The sequence below is a fragment of the Eptesicus fuscus genome, chromosome 9 (assembly GCF_027574615.1).
Source record: "Eptesicus fuscus isolate TK198812 chromosome 9, DD_ASM_mEF_20220401, whole genome shotgun sequence".
Lineage (NCBI taxonomy): Eukaryota > Metazoa > Chordata > Mammalia > Chiroptera > Vespertilionidae > Eptesicus > Eptesicus fuscus.
This window is the reverse complement of record NC_072481.1, coordinates 63827385-63842552: the sequence shown is the minus strand read 5'-3', so window position 1 is coordinate 63842552 and position 15168 is coordinate 63827385. Positions and strand designations below refer to the sequence as shown.

The 15168-nt window shown below is 40.0% G+C and overlaps 1 non-coding gene across 1 annotated transcript; it reads right to left on the bottom strand.

Moving 5' to 3' along the window:
* Positions 1-10886: 10886 nt before the first annotated feature.
* Positions 10887-10956, bottom strand: MIR9256B-1 (microRNA mir-9256b-1). The gene is given in 1 exon segment (NR_130557.2): positions 10887-10956. It is a non-coding gene; the product is annotated as a microRNA mir-9256b-1 (primary transcript).
* Between the last annotated feature and the right edge of the window lie 4212 nt (positions 10957-15168).

Sequence of the window (15168 nt, the reverse complement as noted above, 5' to 3'; positions counted from 1 at the left end):
TGAACAGCTTGGATGGGGCAGAGTCTCAGGGTGGAGCAAACAGCAATGGCTTCCCGTCAGCCCTGCCCTAAGAGGCCCCAGGATCTCAGTGTCCCTTGGTAATCACTGCAAGCACCTCTGGGAGAAAGGCGCCCTCGAGTTCCGCCCGCTGCCAGACAGTCCAGTTTCTCCCTGTATGAGTCTGGGTCCCCAGAGTCTCGCCCGGAACTTGAATTCAGAGCAACCGGGAGCTTGTGTCTCCCTCCAGATTGAAAAAAACAGTTGCCAGACCTCTCTGTGCGCGCGCCTCCGTACTTCTGCACTTTTCTTCCTCAGCTCCTCTGAGTCTCAGTGTGCTTTTCTCTTTCCTTCTAGTTGTAGAATTTCCACTCAGCCAGCCTTCCTGTGGTTCTGGATGATGTCCGTTTTGTCTTTTAGATGTAGTTTTGAAGTTGTTGTGCGAGGCAGCAAGTTCAGGTGTTTACCTATGCCACCATCTTGGTTTCTCCTTAAGAGACATCTTAATGAATTATTAATTTCTGCAACTTTTCCCATACTCCTTCCCCTTCACAGGGGACTAAGAAGTGTGGGGAGTTAAGAGGAAGAGCCCATAAGTAGGAAGCCAGCTCCCTTCTGGAAATCTTTGGCATTATAAGGAGTTTTGGGGTCAAGTTCTGCCACCTTCTTCTGAAATGATCCTGCCAAGATGATACTCCTACTTCTCCAGATGAGGATGAACTAAAAGTAAAAAAGCCCTATAGACCAGACTTTTGCATGTTTCACAGAATTCTAGCTCAGGTCAGGAGATGTTAATGGGAAAAAACTTTCTGACCCTTAGTAACCATGAGACATATTAGAGAGAAGAGCTTAGTCCCTGTTGACTGATTTAGGGTAACTAAATTAAGCTTTCTAAGCCTTAGTTTCCTCTTCTGGAAAACAAGGTTGTGATACATATGTGTCATAGGGTTGTTTGAGTTGAGGAAAACAAAACATGAAAATACTTAACACAGTTCCTAGCATATATTAAGCTTTCACTAAATGGCAACTATTCTTTATTTTTAATAAAGACATACAATGGTTCAGCCATGGGTTGGCATATGAAACTCTTGTTCTTGCCAGAAGCAGTCAAGCTAGGAATAATAGTTTATTTGGTTGGGTGTGTGTCAAATTTGCTGTGGGGAAAAAGTCTCAGAACACTGTACAGATGCACCGACAATAACAACAACGGACTCAAAGAAGCAAAATCCACAGATTTTTCATTATCACATCTATAACCACCCATGTGGCGCATCTTCAATATTAGTTGAATTAATGAGTCATCTATGCTGGAAAAAAACACAATTGTTTGCTATCGATAAATGCATCCCATCATTTATCTTACCGTTCCTTGCCTTTTCTCTAGAGAATAACTTCAAAAAATTGTGTTTTTTTTTATAGTGCAGTTTTAATTTACATTCTAAAATTATAAACAGAGGAGAATGAAACAGTGAAAATCCACAGGCCTCCTTAATATATTTGAATAAAAGAAATAACTGGGCACTTGGTACTGTGGTGATAATTGGGGAATATGAAGTGTAGTTTTGTTTGCTGCAAGTCCACAGATTGCCGAGGCATGCGGCCACGAGTTTGACATGCTTGACACCATGAGAACTATAGTCTATGTGTCACCTAAGAACAAAGAGATTCTCATAAATAACTATAGTAGCATTATCATGATCAAGAAATTTAATATACAGTCCATATTCAAAATGTGCCTATTGAAATAATTTTTTTAAAAAAATATGTTTTTATTGATTTCGGAGAAAGGAAGGAAGAAGGACAGAGAAATAAAAACATCGATGAGAGATAAACATCGATTGGCTGCCTCCTGCATGCCCCCTACTTGGGATAGAGCTCACAACCCTGGCATGTGCCCTGACAGGGAATGGAACTGGTGACCTCTTGGTGCATGGAATGATGCTCAACCAACTGAGCCACACTGGCTGGGTAAAATAAAAATGTTTTTTTATAACTTTTTTAAAATCTTAAATATCAATAAGCTATATAAGTTGACAATTCTTAAAGAATTATATTTTTTCTATTTGCAGTATGGAATTAAAAATCTTTGTGCCTTTTCCCCAGCTTTACCAAAAATAATACTATAGGTAAGATACAGTAACATTGCTTTGGATCAAGAAGTATTTAATTAGGGAATTCTTTTCTTGGGCCAATTTGTCAGATCCCTGGAAGACAGAAAATTATATCTTTAGAGTATCGAGTAGTTAACACACAGTGTTATCTTTTTCTGTATTAGTAGCTTCTAACTTTACCTGAAGATACTGAAGTATGTGAGGAAATCACTATTGAGGTCAGATAAGATGGATGTCTCTCATTTTCTAAGCAGAGTTTTCTTTTATGATCAATTGATTTATATATCTTCCTGGCTACATGTGAAATACTTCTAATGCTACTCTGCCAAGACTTTTCAACAGCTTCTTTTAGCTTGATTAATGACCTTTTAATGGCAGTAAAATTATATGTAAACATGTAATCTTAGAAATTGTGGTTTTTTGTGTTTGTTTGTTTTTTACTCTCATTAGGAAATATTTTAGGCTGATAGGCCCTTCAGACATTTTCTTTCATAATATTGATTTAAACCAATCTTTCACCAACCATTGCTGTTCCAATCCTGCTACTGTGCCTTTGGAACACATAGTCCACCATGTTTTGTTGAATGATTAATTTATAATAACTACCTCATAGGACTGTTAGGAGAATTTAATGAGACAATGCATAAAGCATGCTTAGCACAATGCCTGGAACACAGTAATCTCTCAGTAGATGACAGCCATTATCTATATACTGTATATAAAAGGCTAAGTGACCAGCCGACCAGCCAACCAGCTGGTAACTATGACATGCACTGACCACCAGGGGACAGACGCTCAATGCAGGAGCTGCCAAGCGACAACAACTTTACAGAGTGCCCTCTTGCACTCCAGGACCCCTTGGGGGATGTCAGACTGCCAGTTTCGGCCTGATCCCCACTGGCCAGGCCAAGGGACCCCCACCTGCCGGAGGGATCCCGCTCACTCCACAGATGCCCTTTGAGCCCCGGTGCCACCCCAGGTGCGGCCTGCTAGGGAGGGACCAGAGGAGGTTGGTTCTAGGGCGTGTCCAGCCCATCTCACCCAGTCCTGCCCCGCCGGCCACCTTCTAATTAATTTCCTTTCAATGTGCATGAATCCATGCAACGGGCCTCTAGTTTTAATAATAACTTCCCTTTATCATTATTATCACTGCTGTTATTTTGGTTAAATGTTCCAGGCAAAAGGAATAGCATGTATAAAGACGGCGGGGGTGAGAAGGCCAGCAGGGTGGGTTTGGGGAGAGCAAACACAGAGTGGTTCAGGACTGGACTCACATGAGGATTCAAATCCTGGCTCTGACATTTCCTTGCTGTGTGACATTGGAAAGTTTATTTCCTCATTTTCAAAATGGGGATAATAGTAATACCTACCTCCTGGGTATATGATGGGGATTAAATTAGAAAATAAGGCAAAAGTGCTCAGCCCTATGCCTGACATGTATTCAGTTTCAGTAAGTTTAAGCTAAAATTAAAACAACAGGTCAGGAAGACTTTACATAATTGAACTTTCCTAGTGATAGCTGCTACCTTCCAATGAAGTGTGGCTTTTGTTACTTTCTAAATAGTTTGCTTTCACTTTTAGGATTATTTAGAGTGTTTCTTAGTTTCTAGTAGTTTTTATTCCTCTTTGTATTGTTGATTTCTAGGTCTTCAGAAGTCTTCTAGACCAGGGAGCATAGCATAGAACTATAGGTTCATTGCGATGTGGTCACCCTAATGTTTATATGAAGTAGCTAATAATTGGAAAAAGAAGCAAATATGACAAAGACTATCTGTTTCAGAGCCTATAGCCATTTGGTCAAGGGATGCGGCTACTGGTGGTTAGCCTGTCTGACTTACAAAGTTTTTTATTTCTTTAAGTCTTTTCAAGTCCCTAGATGGGTGCCAGTGTTGCTGTCCTCTTTCCTTTGAGCTGGATTCACTTTCACTGGCTCCTGAGTCCTGCGTTTGGACATTTACTTCAGGAAACCTGAATTATTTTATGTAAGTCATTTGAAGAAGCTGAGTACCAGCTGTTCTTTCTTTAGTTTCCTTGTAAATCTATTTCTAACTTATCCATTAAGTTTCTTCTATCCATTTGGTGTCTAAATCTTACTATAGATTCTTTGGAAATAAAGAAAATAAAAAAGCATATCTGTATCCATTTTGTTAAAATGGGCACTTTTGAAATATTCTTCTGTAAATAAAATTCCTTTGTTCTGTCAGAACTTCAGTTCATAAAAGCCATTCTCTAAGAATTATTCTACCAAGAATTACTTAATTATAGATAGCCAATCTTAAAACAACAGCATTTTTTGCTTAGTGATGGCTCAGCATTTACACACATGAGATAAAATAGAGCTCTCCCCTTATCTGGCCTCTTATGCAAACCCTTGAACAGAATATGACTTCTTTTATTTTTTGGTCTGTAATCTTTTGATTTAAATGTTTGATGGGCTGATGTTGATGGTTTTTTTCTCTCTCATAGAATCATTAAGACCTTACATGAAAGGTATCATTTAAGATAAAAGTTTTGTTCTATTTTTAAACCACAGTGAATGAACAAATGTTCATTAAGGTAAGGAACATTAGACTAAATTAAAAGTACACTGGGTTACTGACTCTTTTGGAAATTTTTCTAAACTACATGGTTTAGTCAAACAAAATTATTAGCTCTCTTCTTTTCAAAGTAAACAGTCTCTAAATATAAATTATACTGAGCAACATATGTGATTGTAAAGTATAAATAGTATAAATAGAATTTGGTCGGCATGTACAGTGACATACACAAATATCCGTATACAAACATAGGGTGGGACTCCGTGCCCTTTCATTTTGCAGTTGGAAATTGAGACCTGGTAAAGGTGATAAATATTGGAATTAGAGTCCTGATAGCAGAGCATGAAGAACATTTAGTCTTCTAATTTAGGACCTGAAATAGATCCTACTGAGCCACGTTTCTCTCTCCAGGTTGATGTTGACTCTCTGCTGTTGCAGGTTGTGCCACCGAAGAGGCAGTAGCAGCAGTCTCGGGAGCATCTCCTGGAGAAAAGCAGCACCATGTACATTTCATGCTGGCAAGGGGCAATCAGGGTAGCTGCTGGCTTGGCCCTGGGGGGTGCAGGCCTGTTGTGATATTTCCCATGCATGGGCAGCACCAGAAAGGGGCTGAGTTTCTGCATGAAAATAATTTATATCAAAGCACATTCTAAGAACAGCATTATTCTAATGAGTGTTTGGCTTCTGATTTCGGCCTCTTTCATGAATTTAAAAGAACTTTAACAAGTGGGTCTGGAGTCTGTACTTACCATCGTACCCAGAGGCAGACGTGCCACAAAGACCAAATCTGCATGGAGGCATTCACGCAGTAGCCAGTATAACATGGGCAGCTGCAGCAGCAGTCTCTGCACTGGTGCCAAGCTAAGATTTTCCATTTCAGACTAGAATTCATTGTAGTCACTGGGTTCCCAAGGATAGAGGTGAAATCTGCACGCTTGCCTGGATTCCACAACCAAGTCTATTAGAAACATCAGCCATTTACCTCTCTGGGCTTTAGTCTCTTCAGTATTTATTAAAACTCTGCACACATGGTCCTCTAATTCTTGTTCTGTTTACCTTCTGCAACTTCTAGCTGAGGGTGATAATACCTATCATCTGAATGCTTTCTGATTTTAAATAATAACTATGAAGCTCTTTGAACAGCAAGAGTACAAAAAGTATAGCATTAAATAATTAAAAATTAAGTAGTTATCTAAATATAATTCTTTTACCACTGCTTGTACCTACAATTAAAAGAGGTGAACTTTTCCCAACATGCTGTAGCATCTGAGTAAAGAATCTATGCCAGGGGTCCTCAAACTTTTTAAACAGGGGGCCAGTTCACTGTCCCTCAGACCGTTGGAGGGCCGGACTATAGTTTAAAAAAACTAGGAACAAATTCCTATGCACACTGCACATATCTTATTTTGAAGTGAAAAAACAAAACGGCAAAAACACCCTCATGTGGCCCATGGGCCGTAGTTTGAGGACGCCTGATCTATGCTAATGAAAATAAAAGCACCAAATATAGTTGATTCCTAGAAGTATATTGATACATTTTTATAATTCATTTGCAGAGAGTGTTTTGAGCATTTTACATAAAGACCACAAAGGATCTCAAATGAATTAGCAAACTCTATTTGTGAAAAATGAAACCCTATAATTTATATGTATATTTGGCATTCACTTTGCTAAAACATCGTGTCTTGGACTATATAGTGACTTCAGTGCCTTCCGGCTCCTTTTTGTCGTTGTCTCAGAGAGCCTTGCTCTGATCTCCAAAAAACATTAGTTTATCCTGCTACTTAAGTCCATTACCCTTACTGTGTTGAAGCACAAAACTGTATTTGCTATTTCATATTTACTTATTTATCATTAAATATTAAATTATTGGTAAAAATGTTATTGGCTAGAGCTTTACTTCTGGAGTGCAAACTTAAGGAGAGCTGTATTGATCCTAACTTGTTCATTGCCTAGTCTTTGGCACTCAACAAATTGTTGGTACAGAGGCCACAAACATGTGTAGATATTCCATAAATATCTGACGATGAATAATCAGTCAGTAAATCAATTAACAAAAGCAACAGGCACTAAGTCATGGAGATACTAAAACCATAGCCTATTCTGGGAACTGTAATGGCTAAATACTTAGGGCTATGTGCAATGATAACAGCATTCACTTAACACTTCTTCTGTGTCTGGTACTATCTAAAATTTTTTATTTACCTTATCTCATTGAACCCATGACAACCTTGTGAGGTCAGTACTGTTATTATCCTGGATGAGGAGGCCAAGGATGAGGAGGCCAAGGCTCAGAGATCTTAAGGGCAAATGCCAGTCAATAACATAACCCAGATAGATTCCCAGACCATCAAAAGGCCATGGAAAGAGCTGTTCTGTGGTCAATGACAGGGCATTGGAGATTGTCAGCAAGTTTTGTGTTTTAGGAGGATCCTTATGGGGCAACATAGAGAACAGAACAGAAGAGGCCAAAAGGGAAGCTCCCTGACTTGAGGGGGCTGTTAAAATACTCCTAGCAAGAGACCATGACAGAGACTCCAAGAAAGGCAAGAGAGGTGGGATATAAAGAATTGCCTAGGAAGCAGATAGAATTTAGTAACCAACTGCTTGTGGGTGAAAAGGAGAGAGTTGCTGAGCATGACTCAGAGGATGGATGTGTGCTTTACATGTCTGTTATCTTGCATCTTTCATATACTCCCAATTCCTTGTATTTGTCATAGGATTCCCAAAGCCATTACTCAGGCCTGCAGATCCTTGGTGAACTGGGAAGGCCTGAGAGTCAGCACATGAAGTATTTGGGCTATTGGAAGTTCCTAAGATCAGGCCACATCACGGATATGAAGCATTAACATGGAAATAAATCAGGGACAAATAGCTTCCTTCCATCACAGTTTCACCTTGTAGACTTAATTATGTTTTCACTGATGTTGCACAGGTAGCATTTCAAGTCTTATTTATCTCCTGTGAAACCAAGGCAGGAGTTAAGTTTTGTGTGTGTGTGTTGCTTTATTCTATTTTCAGAGTATTGTTGGTAGATTTTTGAAGCTGCATTAGATGTTCAACTAGTTCCATTGTTCCTGGTGACTTAGTCATGCTACATAGCCCATATTGCACACAGTCAGACCTCTTGAGAAGGGTCTGTATCCGTGATGTACTCAACGATGTGCTTCTGGCCACTCCTTGATAGGAGTCAGAACTCCACTCCTTACAGCTGTAGCCTCCCTTGCACTCCCCCACCACACACACACACACAGACACACACACACACACACACACACTACACTCCTGCACACACAGGAAGCAACACTGCCTTTTTGCCCCAGAGAGGCTTTCTTGAGAGATACTTCTGAGACTCTGCTTTGCCCCAGAGATGTTCCCAGTTCTTAAACACGAATCAAGGCAGGCTTCTACCTATGACAGACTGCTCACTATACAGAGTCTGAGCAACTCAACCCTGAAATAGAACACTAAGCTCTTTAGGTTGTTTGTATTGTCTCCAGTCAGTTAGATGTTTGAAGGGAACTGCTAACCAACAAATAATGGTTTCCAAAGGAAACCTCCCAGTTCAATGAAAGAGTGTGTCTTCCTTATTATGGGAGATGCCGTGTTATAAGTGGGTGTTTTATGCTCAGCTAAATTAAAAAAAAAAAAAAGGTCAGTCTTAAAAACTGTTAATGATAGAACACATGGCATAAATTATACCGTAAACTCCAAACAGCTCTGAAATTATAAACATTGCTTAGTCAAGACTTTTCTCTTAACGATGCCCTGATGTCGCTGGCATAGCCCAGTGATTCGGGTCCGTGTTATTTTACTTGAAAGGAGGAATTTCTTTTCCAGAAAGAGTCTCTCTAAGAAAAGCTGTCTTCCTGGCGAACTTCGTGAAACATCTTGCTCCAGTGGCCTGTGTCATGTCTTGCCTGGGGCCAGGGCCAGGCAGGATGAGATGGAGGAGAAGGTTAAAGGAAAGAGTCATGTGATGAGGAGAAACTGCAGGCTTGGTCCTGACACAGACAGGAGGCTGACTCAAGTCAGTGGGAACTCTGAGTAAATTGAGTCTGTCAGGACTCTGAGCCAACATCCTTGAGACTGTTGCAGAGTAAGCATTAAATTCAGAAGGTCTTCCTTCATGTGCCTATCCGAACAGCTCTCTAGGGTTGGGGCAGCAGAAATGTCTTCTGAAGGATAAGAATAATATTTATATCATTTACAACTGTCTTTTATTAAGCACTTATTAGAGGCCAGGCATTTGGCCAAATACTTTATGTACAATATCTTATTGAATTTTAACCCTTGATTTAAGTACTATTATTATTTCTTCATAACAGATGGTACCTGGGGCTCAGAGAGGTTAGCCTTTGCCCAAGGTTATACGGCAAGTACTCAGAAGCCAGGATTCTAGCACAGGTCAATCTGGCTCAAACCTATACAGTAAACTATTAAAAGCTATGGTGTATTTTGTCCACAGGGATAATGAAGAAAATGTGTGTAAAAGTGTTTTGGAGGCAGAAAATGCTATAGAAGTGCTAGGGTAGGGCTCTGGAGTCAGAAAAGCAGGCACACCCCACTTCTTAATAGCTCTGAGTGTAAGTTTTGTCAGAAAGACGCTTGTATCCCAATCTTGCTCACAATACTGGAGAATCAAGTTGGAGAGCAAAGACCAGCTCATCTTTGGTCATCATGATGTGAGAGCCTTTTCTTTCAATGCTGATCTATAGCAAGTGCCCCGCTCTTCTTCAGTCTGATTTAGCTAGAGTCCCCTTTACCCTAATCTTTTCTCACATGCTGACTCCATACAGACTTGGTTAGCAGGGAAAACGAGAGACACTGTGAATGGTTTGGTCTAGCACAGTGGTCAGCAAACTCATTAGTCAACAGAGCCAAAAATCAACAGTACAACGATTGACATTTCTTTTGAGAGCCAAATTTTTTAAACTTAAACTTCTTCTAATGCCACTTCTTCAAAATAGACTCGCCCAGGCCGTGGTATTTTGTGGAAGAGCCACACTCAAGGGGCCAAAGAGCCGCATGTGGCTCGCGAGCCGCGGTTTGCCGACCACTGGTCTAGCACATCCCACTATTGGAACAGGGATCTGTGTGCCTGCTCTGTAGTTTATGGAAAGGTAACACTATATCTATAAACAAAGACTCTCTGTGACATGAAAAAGAAAATTTAAATGAGCAGAAATATTATTTTTCTAACTCCAGGACATTTTCTTCTGGCCAGACATGAGTTAGGCAATTGCTCTCGGCAGCACACCTCTCTAATCGGACAGATCCCTGCCACATGGGGATGCTTTAGTGCAAATGTTCCGTGAGTCTCTGAGTTCATTTATATGGCAAATCTCCCTGTGTCATACTCACTCATTCAGTGAGTGTTTATTAAGCCTGTAGTCTGTGCCAGGTGCTGTGCTGCTTAGATGATAAACAGTCCCGGCCTCAGAAGGGGTCACAATATAGTGGGGAATTACAGTAAAAACAAAAAATTCATCATAGAACGTGGAATATGTTCTGAGAACATTGTGAATATAGTGCGAAGACAATGCAGGAAAGGGAAGCTGTAACTGCCTGTAATTCAGGGAAGATAGGGTAGAGTCAGTGTAGCTCCCATCTCTGTTAACCCAATAGCGGACCTCAGAGAAGCAGGAGGCAGACCGGTGTGGTTCCTAGCTTTTGATTCATTTCTCATTCTCAACAGCAGACTGGGGTCTGTTGAAAGGCTAGACAAATAAGCATCTAAGTCAAATCTAATATTTTCACTCCTTGGGATTTTAGTGAATGATCAGTGACATTCACTGAGTCTATACCAGGTGCTGTACACAAAGGGAAGTTACTTGCCTGTCACCTTACAGGTGGTACCTGATCCAGCATGAGCAAATGCAAAAGCTTTATTTAGTTCCATCAGGCACTGCATGCTTACATAATGAGCAAGAGGCCATTTATTTTCTAAGGAATGGTTTGTGAGAAGCATGGATGTGTCATGAATAGAGCTCGTGTTTCTGAGTCAATTCCGTTTCTATGTGAGAAGCTGAGCTAAGTGCTTTGCTTTTCTGAGCCTCTGTTTCCCCACATGTAACGGATAATAAAAGCCATTCAAGACGTTAAATGTTGTAGGTAGAAAAAGCATTTCAAACTTAAAAATCTTATACAAGCAATAATTAATATTTAAAATCACAGACTGATGAGTCTCAGAGGTGGGGATGGGAAGGGTGGGTGAGGAGAGATAACCAGGGAACTGATATGCATATACACTGAGTGGCCAGATTATTATGATCTCTGAACGCATAATAATCTGGCCACTCAGTGTATATCCTATATAATAAAAGGCTAATATGCAAATTGTCCCCTTGATCAGGAGTTCGACCAGCAGGTAGGCCGGCCAACTGCCCATGTCCCCTCACCCTGGCCAGGCTGGCTGACCCCACCCATGCACAAATTCATGCACCAGGCCTCTAATATATATATATATATATATATATATATATATATATCTCACCATATATATATATATAGCCAGTATGTGTATATATATATATATATATATATATATATATGTATACACTGAGTGGCCAGATTATTATGCGTTCAGAGATCATAATAATCTGGCCACTCAGTGTATGTGTAGCCCATGGACACAGACAGTAGTGTGGTAGAGGCCTGGGGCAGGGCAGATGCGAGGTAGAAGGGGTCAATGGGAAAAAAAGGGGACATCTGTAATACTTCCAACAATAACAATATATTTTTTAAAAATTCCCTTTAGCTAGAGCCTTTTGTACACAAAATCCCACTACGGAGATGGATGGAGGACAGGTTGGTCTCTAGAAGATGTTTTGCAAAAGCACTTATGACACAGATACTGTAAAATGTGAGCTCCTCTGCTGTCCCTATCATTTTCAGCTCTTTCCAGAATAGCAGTTCCTGGTGGCATTCCAGTAGTTAATCTGTGCTATTTAGAACAGATGCTTATGATCATCACCAAAATCATAATTTATAGTAATTTGGACTTGTGACTTTTCCCCTCTTTCTACTGGAAACTTGAAAACTTAAAAAAAAAATGTTTTTGTGAAGAAGAACTTTTTTTTCTTTTGAATATGAGAATTGTAGCCCAAACTTCAATCCAAACCAAATTTCAGATGTGGAATTATAACCCCTACCTCTGAATGGAAACCATGGAGCCCCTTAGCCAGAGTGGCAATTGGCAGTTCTACCTTGGTCTCCTAGGACACACACAGTGGGACACCAACCAAGAAAAAGAGCAGGGAAGGAACATGAGGGGAAATGCTAAAACCATCTGTCTGGAGCTGGTTTTCCATGCTGCTGGGACAGCAGGGTCCTTCTTGTTATCTTCACTAGAGTCCAGTCTCCCTCTCATCAGGACACTGCAGAGAAGAAATAGTAAACATCTCTTACCATACGGATTTCAGAGACTAAGTGTGGTTCAGTGGAGGGAATATCAGAATGAGGGTTAGAAGACAGGGTTCTCTGACCCCATCATTAATGCACTAAACACTTTGCAGCAGGCCCCTTACTTTCTCTGAGACTCAGAGGTGTTATCATCTATGAATGTGGACCTTAGCAGTTATACGCACTGCAGAAGGCCTGTGAGGAAAAGGCACCGTGTTACCTCGGGCTTTCTGCACTGGATGGAGAGACCCCGGCCTCACCCCTCTCGATACGCAGACTCCAAGACGCTGGCGAAGAGAGAACACAGTTGCCCTAGAGCCCACATTATAACCCATCGTCCATTCCTTCTCCCCTGGGCCAGGTCTAGAGTAGGCCAGAGTTATCTTGTATTGTGAATACCAACATGATTCTTCTGTGGTCTGTGTCCACCACCCTACCGTCAGATGGGCCAGACAATGCCAGAAAGACTAGCCTGTCGCTGCCCCCGGCCCGCCCATCCTGCTCCGGGAGCTGTGGTACTGGGGGCATGGGCAAGGCCCTGCGCCTGCGAGCTGGAAGTCTTGTCCCTGCCAATCTGTGGTCTTGGTCAGGGACCAACTCCTATAACTCTGGTCCACAGTCTCAGTGGTTATTTTTATTTTCCAACAACAGTTGAGCTTGTTCATTTTGAACTTGCCATTCTCTGAAACAGGAAAATTGGTTTAAACACTTAGACAAATAATGTGGGTCCAAAAGTTGACCATAATGAACTTTAAGTAAAAACAGAGAGATAAATGGAAAAAAAACAACAACCCACATTGAAACAAATGGAAAATCATCAGATAATTAAAGAATTGTCTGATAAAGCAAAATTTAAAAGATAATTAAAACAAAGATTAACAAGTACCTCTTCCAACTCAATATGGAAGATGGAAGCCTCTGGTTGTAATTGTGCTACAACATCATCATTTTGATTTATTGGTTTATTGTCCCAGTAAGTGGCCGCCAACATGCTCTTTTTGAGCACAGTTCACCACATGGAGGTCTTAGCTGAAGATGTGCTTTAGCAACAACTGCTCAGTGAAATGGCTGAGATTTCTTATGCACCATCCTCTGGTCATGGCTTCTTTCCTCTTACCTTTCTTCCCGAAGGTTTGATGTGTAACATGTGTGTGTATTCTTCAAAGGCGTCTAACGTATAACCAGTGCAGGCATAGGTACCAATAGAAACTGCTGTAGTATTTACTTGCGGATGATTTCCTACATTTTTTCCATTTCTAAATCCTCCCAGTAGACCAATTTTCTTTGGTAACAGTGAATATATTTCTCTTTAAGTTTGTAAAAGGAGCTACATAAAATTCTCCTGACACATGTTTAAAATGTGTGGTCAAACTGGCATCTGTACTTGGAAATGGCCAGTGGTGAAGAATTTTTAAGTTTGTCTGATGATACCTCAAAGAGATTTTTTAAAATGGAACATTAGGCTCTCAATTATGAATTGTTCCCACATTTTAGATCTGCCTAGTGGACCTTTCAACTTAATGCTGCTTTTGTTACTAATGAAAAAAATCCATTATTCATTAATGAAGCCTGGTTCTTCTTAGTATTTTGCCTTTAGAGAGGATTTAATTTAGGGACTTAACCTATGGAAAAAACGATGTCTCACGTGAACCATTTAGAGACAAACGGGTTTTTTATACTATGCACTATGTAATCAACTTACATTTCTCCAGAGTTGCAATATTCAATGGACTCCAAAGGCCTACTGTGAACGTCAGTTTTAAGCTATGGAAAACTCGTATTTTCCAAACGCTAAGAAAGCATTTTCCCTCATAGCCTGGAGGCCTCTGCTTTGTTGGTCCAAGACATCAAACACTGCTGTAGTGACCTGATGCAGGTGAAGATACAGACGCAGCTGAAGGTTCAGAAACTCCGAGGCACAGTCATTGACAGGAAAGTGAGTGGCCCAGGCAGGAAGGGGGAAATAAACTGACATGTCTATAAAGATGGTAAAGGAAAGTATGTGGAAGTTAGGTAGACTTTTTCACATATTATATGACAAAACCAGAATTAATTTGCTCAGAAGTCCACAGACACTAAGGTGCAGTGATTAAGAGTCTGGGCCTTGCTACCAGACAAATGTGGATTCAGATCCCTGCTCTTCAGATTATTGGCCGAGTGATTCTGAATTTCTGTTTATTTTTTCCTGTGGCTGTTTCCTCAGATGTAAAATGGGAAAGTAATTCTGACCTTAGAGAGTTATCGGGATAATTACATGAAAACAATCTTCATAAAGCTTTTAACAAGCACCTGACACCTATTTAGTGCTTAATAAATAGGAAGGGGTCCAGAAAAATTCAGTTTTATTGTAGCTAAGAACTACAATACTTTTTGTCTTAAAGTGTTATTGAGACATTATTTACATACCATAAAATTCTCTGTTTAAGTGTATAATTCAGTGATTTTTTGGGGGTAAATTTATAGTGTTGTGCAACTATCATTGCAATCCAAATCCAGTTTTAGAACATATACATCACCACACAAAAATTCATGTCTGTTTGAAGTTGATCGCTGCCCAGTCAACTACTGATCTGCTTCCTATTCTTATATGCTTGCCTTTGCTAAACATTTTATATAAATGCAGTCATGCAATATGTCATCATTTGCATCTGGGTTCTTTCATTTAGCATGTTTTTGAGATTCATTTGTGTTGTAACACGTGTCAGTTCCTCATTCTTTTTTATTGCGGAATAGAATTCCATTATATGGATATATCACATTTTGTGCATTATTTGCCAGTTGTTGGATTGTTTTCAGTCAATTTGGATTGTTTTCAGTGTTTGGCTATTATGAATAATGCTTCTACATACATGCACATGCATTTATTTGTGTGGACATATATTTTTATTTCTCTTGGATAGATTCTTAGGAGTAGAAATTTTCTGGGTTGTATATTTAACATTTTAATAAATTGCCAAATTGTTTTCCAAGTTTCTGCACCATTTTATATCCCCACCAGCCATGTTCTAGTTTCTCTACATCTTCACTAATGCTTGGAATTGTCTGTCTTTGTTATTATAGTCATTTTTAAGTATGTAGATTTATTTCATATGGTTTTTAATTTGCATTTCCCTAATGGG